Here is a 15,105-nt window from a genome sequence, read left to right on the forward strand (position 1 = left end):
TCATGACATGCTATTCTTGTATTCCATCCCAAAATTTTATGTTTTACACCAAGACCTGGTAACGAAGCAGAAAACAGCGAGTGAGTTTTGGACTGTTCGTGAAAAGGGATTTTAAGACATGCCCACTCTTTGCATCTGATGTTGCAGTCAATTCAAAATTAAAAAAGTGACTACCCACACCAAAGTTCACTTTCCACAAAACAAAAACGTTAACCCTCACTCTTGGGGTCTTTGTAAGCCAGCATTTAAAATTAGTAGATTTGGAGTCAAAAAGCACATGCAGGCATTTAGTGTTAATCTTACGAGGTCATGCAGAACTAACCAACTTTTTTTTAAAAAGTTGTGATTATGAGCTACAGATGACTTAAAGTTATGGAAGATTTTCATTAGTATTTCTTTATGGGCAATATTTAAAAAAGCTACAAATAATAAAAAGTCACCAAGAAACCAATTGGGAATTCATGAAAAACATTTCCAAAACGGAAATGGGGAATTACTGACCATAGGGAGTGTCCGCCACAAGTAACCAAAGTAAAATGGGAAGCAAGGTAAGAGGTTATGCAATGAGAATAGGGTTCTGCCAATAAAGAAAAAGGATGAGAGCAAGTTGAAGTGGAGCCTAAATGCTGACATAGACTGGTTGGATCGAACAGCCTGTTTCTTTACACATCTTATCCCAACAAAAAAGTCCCTTCAAGACATAGGGAGAAAAGAGGCAACAGCATGAATTAAGGTAACTTCCCTTAAGTGAAACGGATTAGAATTTCAATATTTTCAGCCGAACTGACTGCAAACTTAAAGCTGCCACAGATGCAGTCAAGCAACAGGTTAGTTTTTCCTCACCATCCCCAACCTTGCAAGCTCAAGGTTGAAACGGAATGCAAACCGCAGATCTCAAACACATTCTGGGACTCAGCCGTTCAACGGTAATTTCTAATTTCTGAATTAGTGCCATTTGAGATTGGTGGAAGTAGCAAACCCTTAAAAGGGGCAGCAAATTCTGAACACCTGTGAAGTATACTATACAGTAAATTATTGCTCATTCAATTGCAGTTATTCATAAAACAAAAACACTGGAAGTGTTTTTAATATACACTTAGCTCAAAAATCAAGGCCCTACTTTTTCCAGAGGATACTTAATGGCTATAAATTTTAAGCATCAGCCCCATTCGGTAGTGATATTCTGAACTCCAAGCCGCACTTGACCACAATTCAAGCTGACGGTTCAAAGAAAGATTGACCAAGCATTGCCTTTTAGAAGGGAAAAGTCCTCCAAAAGATCCTATGGCACTATTCAAACAATAGGAGAGCAATGTGGCCTGCATTAGCTCTCAGCCAAAACTAAAAAGTAAAACATCCAATAATGACTGGCTGAAATAAGCTCTGAACATTGACGTTTATTTAAAGAATCGTTACTTTTCCCTCAAAACACGGTTCCCTAGTAGTAGTGTTATTACTAATCTATAGGTACAAATGATCCAGAAATAGGTATTTAAAATGTCACATTAGGTAGTGAAATTTCAACTTGTTAGTAATATGGCAATATCAAATAGAACTAGGTGTCGACAAACATTAAAAGTGACCTCTTAGAAACCTCTGGCTCAAAAACCTTCTTTCAGAGGAAAAGAAGTTATTCAAAAGGCTTAGATCAAGTATCATTTAAGACACCCAAGAGGTTGCCTGTATTCTGAAATAGCTTAAAGATATTTTTCATAGAAACTAGGGATTGGATTGTTTTCAGTGGAAAGACAGGATGACAGGCAACCTGATGTTAGTCCAGAAAATGAGAAGCACAGATAGTTGACAGTTAAAGAAAGTGAAAGTCAACTACAAGAGAGCTCAGGTAAGAGGGGGTAAGTTTAGGAGAGAAGAGAGTGTCTGGAAATAGGTTCTCAGAGGGTGGTGGGTGCCTGGAATGCACTGCCAGTGGAGTGGTGGAAGCAGACATGTTAGCAACATTTAAGGCATACCTTGATTGACACAGGAATAGGAGGCAAACAGTGACAGAAGTGGCACATTACTTATTGGCAATGGATCTATAAGAATTAGGAATAGATGCAAGCTTCGTGTGCCAAAGGGCCTATTTAATACCACGTTGCATCAGAGCACCACCATCTCTGCTTCTAACGTAGAACTGCATGGCAATTAGGGACCAACAGCTCGTCAGATGCAACTATGTCATGGAGCAGTGGTCACTGCTGAGACACCACAGGGGAGCAACTGAAACTACACAAGTGGGTCAACATCACTGGGACTTGGTCAGGTAGGCCTGGAAAACCACATCCCATCCCACTCAGCTTTTACAAGGCAGCCTCCTGTATGGCTTATGGCTTTCAATTATTGGTAGAAGACAAGTGATTGTAGCCCCCAAAGACACTTCAGTTGGCCCCAAATGACCTAAAAAAATGCCTTTTGGCAAGTCTGATGGCTGTCATTCTTCACAGTCACAGATTAAAATTTCTGTGTTCACAACTAGGATTCCACCTGTTTACCCTCCATGTGGCATGTCCCTAGCTCTCAGCACTCAATTAGCTTAAATGTGAACATTTGATTTAATTCCATTTTCCAGCAGCTAAAACTTAAACTTAAGGCAGAAATGGAATTTCTAGCAAACATTGGAGACAAACTCAATGTTTGAGCAATTGTCTCCCACTACTGTTAGCTAAGTATTTTTTCCCTGGGCCCACCTCCAGGATCAAAATTGGGGAATTCAGACCCTACTACACAGAATACCATTGGGTCTACTGAAGCATTTTGGCTATAATTCAAGACAAACCAGAAAGTCTGGAGATTTGGTTCACTCAGATCTACTGAAATCATGTAATTACATCTTCAAGAGGTAGTGATTATATTCAGAGGAGCATAATTTTCCCTCACTCACTCAGAAGGAAATCCCTGCCTCATGTGATGAGAAAATTCAATTAAATTCACTAATTGTTTTGTAGTTGGAACATCTTTACCAGGATGAGGAAGTGACCATAGCAAGAAGTGGTAGAGTTGGAAGGCATATAGTGTGCGAGTAGAGTTGAGGAACCACAAAAAAGGTAAAAGAAATAACCTGAATGGAATTATGTCTGGGTCTCCTACCAAGAATCAGGACAGGGGGGGGGGGGTGAAATCAGGACCTAGAAGAATCTTTCTTACATAGCTTTTCTGTTACAAACATCATGGGGCAGCTTCAGTATGCAGGTGGTCTGGGGAGAAGAGAAATCAGGATGATAGTGGACTTCAAGAAGAAGAAAAAACCTTTATGGATATGTACCAGATGGTTTTATGGAGAAGCTAGAGGTTCAGCCTACCAGGGAACAGGTAGTTCTAGATTTGATGATGTGTCACGAGGCAGACAGGATTAGGAGCTGAAGGTTAAGGAATCCCTAGCAGCCTGTAACCATAATAGGAGATGATAAACTGCAAGGAGAATTCTGAGGGAGTAGCCGGAATTAGATGTTATAGTCTTATAAATTGCGTAAAAAAGGTCACCACAAAGAAGAGGGTGGAGCTAGCCAGAGTTAGTTAAAACAGGAGCCTAGCAGGGGAAAATGGTGGGGCAATGTAAATGACAAAGAATTTGAAAATGAAAAGACAGAATGTTGAAGTTGCATGTTGTCCAGCTGGTGTTCAAGTTGCATTCATGCAGACAAGAGTATTGCATCACACTCCTGATTTTGTGCCTTAGAGATGGTCAGGTTCTGAAGTCAGGTGGTGAGTTAAATCACTGTAGGATTCCTTGCCTGTGAGCTGCTCTTGTAGCCACAGTAATTATACTACTGGTGCAGTTCTGTCAGTCGGAAGTGGTTTTCTAGGACACATAGTATAGATGTTACTAGTTACTGAAACAATCAGAATAGTTATTAGAGTCTTGGGCAAGCTTGTATTTGCAATAGGGGAGAAAGAAGAAGAAGAAGACAAACAACTTAATTGAGCAGAAAACATGCTTTGGAATAAAGCTTTAAACAAACCAAGATGAAATTGAGATTTGAGTGGTCATACAAAGAAAGTGAAAGAACTCTGAAGAGCAAAACAGCATTTTTCCATTCCTCATTGTAAAGGCTTAAATACATATATAGATCAAAGCAGAAAAATGTCTTTGTACCAGGACATGCAGCTGATAGTTTTGTTCATTTCTTAAGATTAAACATCCCAAATCAATTGTTAGTACTTTGGCCAGAGTCAGCATACCCAGCGAAGAAAGATGGTTATGGTCCTCAAGAGTCACTGCAAGTCAGTCCCAACCACTCCAAGACAACAACCCAGAAAATGTGCTGGATATTAGAAAAACAAAATAGTAAAACTGAACAAATTTAAAAAGGTAACGTTTGCAGTTAAGTCTAACAGTCATGCAAAGATTGGTGAAACTGGAACAGACAGCAGAAGTTCCTTAGAGTAGTGTCCTAACTGCAAATAACTTGAGCTTATTCAAAAAGACCTTATCGGCATAAAATATCAGAAGTGGGAATGGTTGATGAATGCGAAGTGTTCAGCACCATCTGCAGTTCAGATACTGAAGCAGTCCATGTCCACATGCAGAAAGATCAGAACAAGACGGCTGCTTTAAAAATTACTATTCTGAGGTTTCAGTATTTGGATGAACTCAGAAGTTCCATCATTTAACTTGCAGCTGGTCATGTCCAATTGTATTTTTTTTTTATTAACTACTCATTTTCATTTTGCTGCTATTGTGACAAGAATTCTCTTGATAATACTGTGATCAGTGGTCCTATTAAGTCATCCCCCTACAACTATCACCAGTTGAAATCTTAACTTTTTTGTTAGTTCTAAATTACTTAGCCACTGCCAGATTAGGAATATTCACAATCAAGTAAGTGTTTGATCCTGTGCAGGTACATTCAGGCAGACTACAGATAAACACCTGTACCACCTTGTCTTCCGCTTCACTTTGTTTGTCACAAGAGGAGACAGCATATCCTAATAATCAAGTATGTTTAAGTGTATTCTAGTGTGCCTGACTGTTTCAAATAAAGCATTCAAAACAATTTCCAAGTTCTAAATTCTGTTTACTCAAGCTTACAGTGGCAATTACTTCTCTCATCCCATTCCCTCTTAGAATCTAAACTGGTCACCTGTCGTAGCTTTGTAACTTTCTGTTCAGGTATAGGCTTTATCAACTTGTTTCTAGCGTCAAAAGCACTCAAGAGGTCATAGAGTACAACAGGTCGAACACAGTATCCTATCAGCGCATTTCTTAGTATCTACTTGTTACTTGGAAAAAAATTGCCTGTAATTGCAGATAAAAATGTAATATTCCCCAAAGTCACGTGGCTGCCACTTGGACATTGTTTCCAGCAGGTATATTGTTCTGGAAACATACGCTACAAGTTACATGACTAAACAAAAAGATCTAAAATGAACATGTCCAGAATTCTAGTCACTGCATGCATGTTGGTCTTCCAAAATTTTTTAAAACAAACATGAGAGCAAAAAACACTTATTCATTAACAGGATGAGGGCATCGCTGGCTAGACCAGCATTTATTGCCCATCCTTAAATGCCTGGAGGGTCACTGTGCTGGGTCTGGAGTCACATGTAGGCCAGATGAGGCAAGGATGGCCGTTTCCTTCCTTAAAAAAGGGACATTGGTGAATCAAATGGTTTTTGATAAAACAAAAAAACAGACAAAGACAGATGCATGGTTCCCACTGGACTCTTACTTCCACTTCTTACTGAATTCAAATTCCACTATCTATCATGGCAGAAGTCAAACCCGGCTCCCCAGAACATTAACTGGCTCTGAATTAACGGTCCTCCAGTGATAATACCAGTAGGCCATCACCTCCCCCAATGCAGGTATGCTCAGAAGAGGCAAATCTTTCAGATTCAACATCTCTACAGAATTCCTGACTTCGAGAGCATGTGGAGCTCCTTGATTGCTGACATGCTGTGTAGCCACCTCATTTGCTCCAGAAGTTACATTTTGCAAACAGATAATGGGAACTGCAGATGCTGGAGAATTCAAGACAACAAAGCGTGGAGCTGGATGAACACAGCAGGACAAGCAGCATCTTAGGAGCACAAAAGCTGACGTTTCGGGCCTAGACCCTTCATCAGAAAAGGGCCTTTTCTGATGAAGGATCTAGGCCTGAAACGTCAGCTTTTGTGCTCCTAAGATGCTGCTTGTCCTGCTGTGTTCATCCAGCTCTATATTTTGCAAACAACTGGGAGCAGATAGAAGCAATAAACGAAGTATTGAGCTGGAGCTTATAACACTATTCCTGCTTTTTTTTTGGGGGGGGGGGGGGGTCCAGGGACAGTTCTATTTTCAGTCTCACCAGATGTTTTCCATGTCTTATATGGATAAGAGTCAATTAGCTCAGTGGCTGCACAGCAAGTGTGCAACGCAGTGTGACACCAATAACAGGGTTTAATTCCCACAATGGCTGCAGTTATTGAGAAAGGCAAATCATTTGATTTCTCCCTTTGTCTGGGGGTATGGCAACACAGAGGTTCCCTTTGAATAAGAGGCTAGCCCTATGGCCTGCTAAGGCCAAGGCAGCCTAACATCATACAGGTGAACCAACAGATTTGCATTTGGACTCGAGTTACTCAACAAAATGCCTCAAAAGGCAAAAGCCCATAGAGTTGGATGCAGTATATTGGCATGGAGAGAGATCTGGCTAATATGCAGGCTACAAGGGAAATGAAGGTGGGCTTTTTCAGGTCAGTGACCACTGAGATTCTACAGGAGTCATTCTCGGGACTACCACTGCCTACAGGTAGCAAGGTGAGTTCAAGAGGAATACTACCTATATCTATAAACTGTACGCAGCAAAAAGTTAGCAAATGTGGTGTGATATAACATGTTCATCTTGGAATGTAGTGTGTTATTTAAAATTGAGAAATGCTGCACTACAAAAAAAAAGGGACTTGGTGTGCTTGCTCTTAACAAAGCAAGCACACAAGTGCAGCAGGTAATCAGGAAGGATTTTCCAAATATTAGTCTTTAAAGTCATTCAAGAATAGGAAAATCTTACTGCAATTGTTCAAAAGTAATAGTGAGATCACATCTGAATTGCTGTGATCAGTTTGGCCCTTTAATTTATAAAAGGTACAGTTTCATTGCAGGAAATTCAGACAAGGCTCACAAGGACAATACCTGGTACAGGAATCGTCTAAACCAGCAAAGGCTAAACAGGTTGGGATTCAATGGCATTTACAAGGATGAGAGGCAATCCTCAGTGAAGCAGGATTTCTAAAGAGAGCTTGATTGGGATAATGCTCAGAGGACATTCTCTTCAGTGGAGGGTCTGGGATCAGAAGGGTAATCTCCAACTTCAGGGACACCAATTTAAGACTTTGATGAGGACTTACTGAGTGTTGTCTCTTTGGAACTTCTTGCCAGAAAACTGTTGAGGCAGATGTCTCGGGTATACATAATGCAGAGATAAACAGATTTGAGAGTCAGGAATCAAGTGTCATGGAGTAAAAAGGGCAGGAACGTTGACATGAGCAGAGTTAGATCATCCAGGATCCTAGAGGACGGTAGAATAGGCTACTTCTGTCCTTGCTCCTACAAGACCATGAACACACAGGAGCAGAATTTTAGATACTTCAGCCCATTGAGTCTGCTCTGCCATTCATTCAAGCGTGGTGGCCAAGTTTCTAAACTCCAATCTCCTGTAACCCTTGACAATCAGAGGACCTCTGTCTTAAATATACAGAATTACCTGGCCTCCACAGACTTCTGCGGCAATGAATTCCATGGAGTCACTACTCTGGCTGAAGTAGTTTGTCCATCTCTATTCTAATGCATCTTAATTTAAAATTAAGTTTTCGCCCTCAGGTCCTAGTCTCTCCTAGAAACGGAAGCATCTTCCCAAAAAAAAATTGACTCAGTCACGCACGTTCAGTCGTCTGAAAGTTGAGAGATCCACTCCCATCCTTCTAAACACCACTGAGTCTAGATCCAGAGTCGTCAAACATTTCTCATGTTAAGCTTCTCATTCTCGGGATCATTCTCACGTACTTCCTTCCTGAGATATGTGGCCTAAAAATTGCCTGCAATGCTCAAATGTGGCCTGACCAGAACTTGAAAAGGCCTCAGAAGTACATCTCTGCTTTTATATTCTAGTCCTCTCAAAAATAAGTGCCAGAGTCAGTAGTTAAGGTAAATACAATCTGAAAAGTTTACCCTAATAGAATCTTGGACTAGAACTCACGTGCCTTTGCACGCACTTCTGAATTTTCCTCCCATTCAGAAAATAGTCTATGCTTCTATTCTTCCTAAAGTGGAGGTCCTCACTTTCCCACATTGTATTCGATCTGCCACTTGATGCCCACTCTCTAACTTGTCTAAATCCTTCTACAACCTCCCCACCTAAATATGATCTGTCCCTCTACCCATCTTTAGATCATCTGCTACCTCAGCCAAAAAAAAAAGGCCTTCAGTTCCTTAGTCTAGAAGATTATACACAATAAAAAAAGTTGTGGTCCCCAACAGTGGCACTTGTAGAACACCACTAGTCACCAGCTGTCTTCTGGAGAGAAGGACCTTTCTATGTCCACAGTCCACTTTTCTACTGAAGTCTGCCATCCATGCTGGTACCTTGCCTTTAACACAGATCCTTATCTTACTCAGCAGCCTCCTGTGCAGCACCTTGTCAAAAGGCCTCTGGTAGTCAGGGTAGATAACATCCATTAGCTCTCCTTGGTCCAACCTACCTGGTTACTTCCACAAAAAAGATTTCCAACAACATTTGCAACAAGCACCTCCCTTGACAAAACAATGCAGACTTTTCATTATATTACCATGCACTTCCAAGTGTGGAGAAATCTCAGCCTTCAAAACAGATTCTCCCCCCACCCCCAGCACCTTCTCCTTGGAAATGGCCACTGTACTCACCTCTACCATGCTCCTCTTGATTTTTTTGGATTACTACTGTGTCTTCCATCGTAAAGGCTGACAAATAGTGCATACTCAGTTCCTCAGCCATTTCTCTGGACCCAACTACTACTTCTCCAGCATCCCACTGCCACGTTTGCCCTTGATTTTCTTCGGATATATAATGGTCTGATTGCTCAGCAATAACACATTCACAAGATTAGATTAGATTTCCTACAGTGTGGAAACAGGCCCTTCGGCCCAACAAGTCCACACCACCCCTTGAAGCATCCCACCCAGACCCATACCCCTGAACACTATGGGCAATTTAGCATGGTCAATCCACATAGCCTGCACATCTTTGGACTGTGGTAGGAAACTAGAGCACCCAGAGGAAACCCAGGCAGACATTGGGAGAACATGCAAACTCCACACAGTCGCTCGAGGCTGGGATTGAACCCGGGTCCCTGGTGCTGTGAGGCTGCAATGGTAACCACTGAGCCACTGTGCCACCCCTAAGATCAATTCTGAAAAAAAATTTGGGTGTGATTGAGAAGTGTGGAGCTGGAGGAACACTGCAAGCCAGGCAGCCCTTCTTCATTCATCATTTTCCAAGAGCATACAATCCGATTGTAAGGTGTTTTGTCCTTTTCCATTAACACTGAACAAAATTATGGAAAGAGTAATGTAATTGGTGACTGGAACAACGAGGACTTGATCATGTTTAAAATCAAACTCACCCAACTATTCACGTGTTGACACTGGAGTGTGACTGTCGTGCCTATTACTGCCAGTTAGTTTCACTGGCATCAGCCCAATCTGCATCTCCTTCATTCACCTGCCACTCCCAGCTACTTTTCATTTCCTCTTAATTACATAATTCTCACCCCACACATGACCTCACTTTCTATCCACAATTCTTCTTCATGCAGCTCTAGAAAGATTAATATGTCCTATTCCATTTATCCCTGTTTCTCTCCTCTCCCCTCACCCCACTGCACACCCCCCCCCCCCACCCCACACCAACCAATTTTGATCTAAGGCGTGAGAAGTCAAAAGAAAGCATTAATAGTCAAAACTCGTAGAAGACGTGTTAGACCTCAGCTGCAGCTCAGTGTTCAATTCTGAGCACCACATTATAGTAAGCAAGTGAATACTCTTGAATAGTGGACAGAAACAAAAGAAAACTTCCAAGAATGAGGAAGTTCAGTTAGATATTTAACTGTTCTCCTTGGACAGAAGGTGGCCAAGGAGAAAGAATAGAGATTGTCAAAGCCCTGGAGATGTTTTTTCTTTTATAAGTGGATAGAGAGAAACTAAGAGCATATATGAGTAAGTGCAGGCACAATAGGCTGAATGGCTTTCTTTTAAACTGTAATATTGATTCTACTAACACACAAATAAGGAGATTCAGGTTAAAAACTTGCACTTCCAAACCTAACAAATAACAGTTTCTCTTACTAATTTGTATATGGAACACAAGTCCTCAGGTAAGGTCCATCATGATATTAAATATACAATAAATTAACACGAAGTTAGGTAGACTTACAAATAATGGACATACAAATTGATATATAATAGTTGTGTATCCAAGGCTATTAAATTTTACTGCAATCACGGATCGAGGCCTCCTTGGTTAGTTTTGCCTGAGTTTGAGGGGGTTCTCATTTTTGTCCTGACGCTCATCTGGAGCAGGCTTTTCTCATTCAGTGGTGATTTGCTATTGCTTTCAATTGTGGATTGTCTACGTTCAAGCTTACTTTGGAACAGCTTGAAAAATTTACTGAAATACCATGGAAATATGAAGTCTGATTTTAAATATAAAATTAGACTTCTTTATATGGTGCCAGCCTTGCACTGGCTGCTCAATCAATTCCATTATTCATTGGACATGTGCTTCTGGTAAGGGTAGGATTTTTGGCTCATCCAATTGTTCTACAATTGAGTGGGAAGCTATTTTTTTGAACTCCGGCAGGCAACTTGGTTTAGAGAGAGTGCAGACTACCAAGGAAAGCATTCAGGCACTTCATCCAGTTTTACAATTGTTACACTGTAATTTCACTGTTGCTGGCTAGTGTTGCTTGGAGAGACACTTGCAATTGGTGGTGACGCTCCAGCATCTGCGGTCCTATCCTGTGGTTTTGGAAGTTGCTGCCCAAGGCACCATACACTGCTACTGCAGTCTTATTGGTAACGACAGGAGTGAGTGTTCTTGGTAGCTAAGGCATCAATAAAGCTAGCTATTTCTTCCTGAGCCTGCCCAATGTCTACAGAAGCACAAGTCAGTATCCATCTTTACAGCATTTCTACTTTGTTCAAAGGAGTTTGGTTCCAATGACTACCAAAAGTGAATAAAACAAAAAGTCAACAGTCACATGGGACTTCAGGCTGCTTGATGTCAGAGATACAACTTGTAGAAAGTTTAACCAGAGGGCTAGGGTATCTCAGGTGAGGTGGAGAGGATTTCAGCTATTACAGGAACGGAATCCACATCTTAGTGATCAGACCGAATTGCAAATCATCCTTCCAACAAACTGAGCCGATACCAAAGCTACAAAATATGGACACCGTCCAGCACAAAGCTGCTTGCCTGATCAAAGATGTTGTACAAGGTGCCAACATGCAGAACTTGAAAGCCCAGGGATTGTACACTCTTCTTTTCAGGACTTACTGCTTGAACAGCTGAGTAATGGCAATAGTCAGTGAGCCCACTGCAGACCCGTGGCGACAGGTTTGGGGTCCCAGGAACTTCTGCTTCACGAAGGGTCCACGCCCGAAATGTCAGGTCTCCTACTCCTCTGATGCCGCCTGACCTGCTGTGTTCCTCCGGCTCCAGACCGTATCAAACGACTCCAGCATCTGCAGTTCTTACTATTTCCGAGTTCCCTGACTGAACCAGATTAACAACCCTGATCAGGGAGCCCTCTTTGCCAGATTAAGAAAAGGAGAGTGTCAGGGATGCTGACATCTGGCAGCTGACTCTGGATGAGGCAGCACTAAAGTCAAGGACTGTTCATGTGTAAATAAAGGGTAACTAGGTGACAGATACCATCTTCCTGGGAGTTTTCAAAAAGATTAACAGTGATGTCAACCATAATTGAAGGTGCATATAATATGCAAGAAATAAGATATTAAAAACTCAAGCAAGAAGCTATTCATGTAGGCAACATACAAGCTGATCAATTTTAAACTAGGTACCAAAGTTACAAGAGAAAAAAAGACAAGCACCTTGGTCACACTGAAGGAGTTCAAAGCAGTGTAATTTGATGTTTGAAAATCAAATAGTAATTTTGCACTTTGACAGCACTCTGCCATCACAGTTGGCAGCTGGTAGGAGGCGGTAGTAGTATGTTCTCAGGACTGCAGAGAAGGCATGATCACTCAAGTTAATTTACACAGATGGTGACAACATTCAAAATAGGCATGTGAGAAGGATACCACAACAATATCAGCACTAGCTTGGCAACTATTAGCCCTTTCACCATTATCATTCAAAAGAGAACCGAAGGTTCCGTGAATTCTGGATACCTGATAGACAACTTCTGTGAAAAAAATTCAGCATACACAGTTGTTTTTTCTTCACAGATGCTGCCAGACAGACTGACTGTTGGGCATAATATCAAAACAGGATCGACCATTCCCTCATCATTGGGGTACAGCAACAAACTGCGTCTCAACTGGCTGAGGTTCTCTATGAGCAATATTTTATTGGCTAAACAACATGTAAGTCCAGTCGTTCAACAAAAATCGTGAATTTTTGTTTGAAGAAAAGCTAATAAATTGACGATTAAGTGAGTGACGGACAACGACGAGACGTTACCTCCCTAACAGTTTTGCTGGAATCTCCAAAACAAGATGGCAGCGTTACTGGTCACGCCGCCTCGATGCCTCAAGCGTTTTGTTTTGAATTCACGGCCGCGCCAACTGAGGCGAAAGCACGAGGTCAGCTCTTTTATGACCACGTGCCGCACCACCCAATCAAGGAGCTCTGCCAGCAGTGGGCGGGGCCTGTGATCAGACAGCCCGCCTCCCTCTCTTGATTTTGACCCAACAATCGGGCGGCAGTTAAAACGGTTGGAAGGCGGGACATGCACCTGAACGGGGCCGCCATTGGCCGAGCCAAAACGCCAACCACCCAACACGCCTCTGCCCCCGCCCCCCACACCCATATCCGAAATAAAATTGACACGCGCTTCCGGACCTTCTAATTTTGAAAACAAACCACATCAATGAATCAGGACTCGGTTCCTCTTCTCTTACCCCGTCCAACCCCGGAAATCAGTTAAATGTACTGAATGACCGACATATTCATGAACAATAAAAAACCCAAACTTCCCCAGGAGTGGGCCTCGGGGTCCGTGCGCTCGGTGGCGCCGCCTGGAGTGTGGCAGCCATTATTCTCAAAGCGCACCCGAGGCCGTGCTGGACAGTCAGGATCACCGTGAGAAGTTTGCAGTAAAGCTGGGAAGTGGCGCGCACGCCTGCCTTCAAACACCATTTGATTTTGGAAGGCGCGGGGAGGTGGTAGGAAGTCGGGAACGTGGATCAGCGAACGGAAGAGACAGGCTCCTCGTCTGCCAACAGTCCACGCTCCCAATTCTGGGGGAGGTTCTGCTCGCCCCATTTCCTCCCGCCCCCACCCACCTCACTGAGCGGGGAAAAAATCTCCCAAACACCGTCAGCTAAACCTAGCGTGGAAGAGTAGCCTAGAGGATAGGCTTCTCGTTCATTTATCTTTGAGGTAGCAGCAGACAAGGTACCCTAGAAAAAGCGAATACCTGCGGGGAGGAGAAGAAAGTGTCCAGAATCCAACCCAAAAGTCACAAAATACTTGTTCTAATTTCGAGATATTCCGACTGCATTTAATTAATTTAGTTACATTGCATTGATTGTAGCAATAACATAATGCAGGCCTGTAAAGGTGTGTAGATGAGCTGGAGCCAGTTACACCCCATGCTAAACAACAGATGTGTGGGTGGCTTAGAAGTGCCTTGTGAGCAAGCCAGGAATGGGGGGTGGGGAGGCTTCACATTTGAGGCTGTCACAGCCAAATTCCCGCGGTTTAAAACTATTCGAAACTGTGAAAAGATCAACATACAGGGCACTCCCATCTATAGAACTTTTATTGTTTGGTGCGTGGCTTGGATGCGAAAGCTGTTTCACCCTTTCTTCAACTGTTTGATCACACTGGTTTAAAATAGTACTCAGTTCTTTGAACTCTTACTGCATCCAGATTTCACCTACGATCAATAATTTACAGAAAAAAAACGTTGAGTGGCACCTGTTTAACACGACTGGTTGCGTCCTAGGAATTTTAAAAACTTGTAGGTTCATCGCCTTTTCAGGAGCACGGTCGTCTGCGCAATGATAAAGCTTTCAAGGACTTTAATTAGTTTTACTATCCGAAGGTACGATTGCAAAAAATGCGCTGCTAGGCTGGGTGGGAAGCGGTTAATGGCCTGAAGTCTGGAATATTGTCTAACACAGGAAGATGAGAGAACAGGATATCTAAATCTAGACCAGTAAATAGTCATACCCATTGAAGATTGTGATGGGAACTAATCATATGATGACGATGATGTTAACGAGAAGCCTTTCCATGTGGTTGCAACTCCGAGATGAGTGAATAGAATATTTATTTCATTTCTAACTCCTGAATATTGCACGATGTTGGTCTCTTGGGGGACCCAGTAACTCTATTGCTACAATCGACGAAAGTAATGCACATGACTTTCTGACATAAATAGAATCTAAGCTTCTGAATCTTAGTTTCAAAACCATCTTTCCAAATGTTTAAAAAAGTTACACTTCGATGAAAGCAACGTTATGCAAACAAAAGACGAAACAAACTTACCCCGAACTAAAAAATCTTGCACTTATAAGACTTGTTGAGCAATCACAGCCCGTTTGTTTGTTTTTAAAACGCTACCTTGTAAAGTTTACAGAGTTTCCTTTCGAATATTTTTCTCCGCTGCCGGGTTCTGTTTTGATACGACGGATGTAGGAGGATTTTATAAAGAGTCCAGATTCGGCCCTGCCCACTTTTTTTCATCTCACGGACACGTGTCTTTTATTAGAAAGGAAAACACTTTACATTTAAAGCTGACACTTTACAGGCAAAAATAAATCAAATTATCTATCATGTAGGCGTTTTGAAAAATTAAAATAAAAATGAAACAAAATCAACAAATATGCATTTTAACAGTCACTTTAAAAATTGCTAGTTATAATGGCGTATGTGCTGCCGAGCACATCTGCGCACGAAAATA

General features: G+C 41.9%; 1 protein-coding gene across 3 annotated transcripts in view; it reads right to left on the minus strand.

The window, feature by feature from the left end:
- The window catches only part of LOC125451544 (protein NDRG1), a 61,379-nt gene extending 46,493 nt beyond the window's left edge, over positions 1-14,886 (minus strand). For 2 of the 3 annotated variants that reach the window (XM_048528743.2, XM_048528741.2), the window contains exon 1: positions 14,691-14,847. The gene's annotated coding sequence lies outside the window, so the exon portion shown is untranslated. Of the gene's footprint in view, positions 1-14,690 lie in introns of all 3 variants that reach the window. The other variant, XM_048528742.2, reaches the window with a different exon arrangement.
- Between the last annotated feature and the right edge of the window lie 219 nt (positions 14,887-15,105).

The sequence above is a fragment of the Stegostoma tigrinum genome, chromosome 5 (assembly GCF_030684315.1).
Source record: "Stegostoma tigrinum isolate sSteTig4 chromosome 5, sSteTig4.hap1, whole genome shotgun sequence".
NCBI classification, from domain to species: Eukaryota; Metazoa; Chordata; class Chondrichthyes; order Orectolobiformes; family Stegostomatidae; genus Stegostoma; species Stegostoma tigrinum.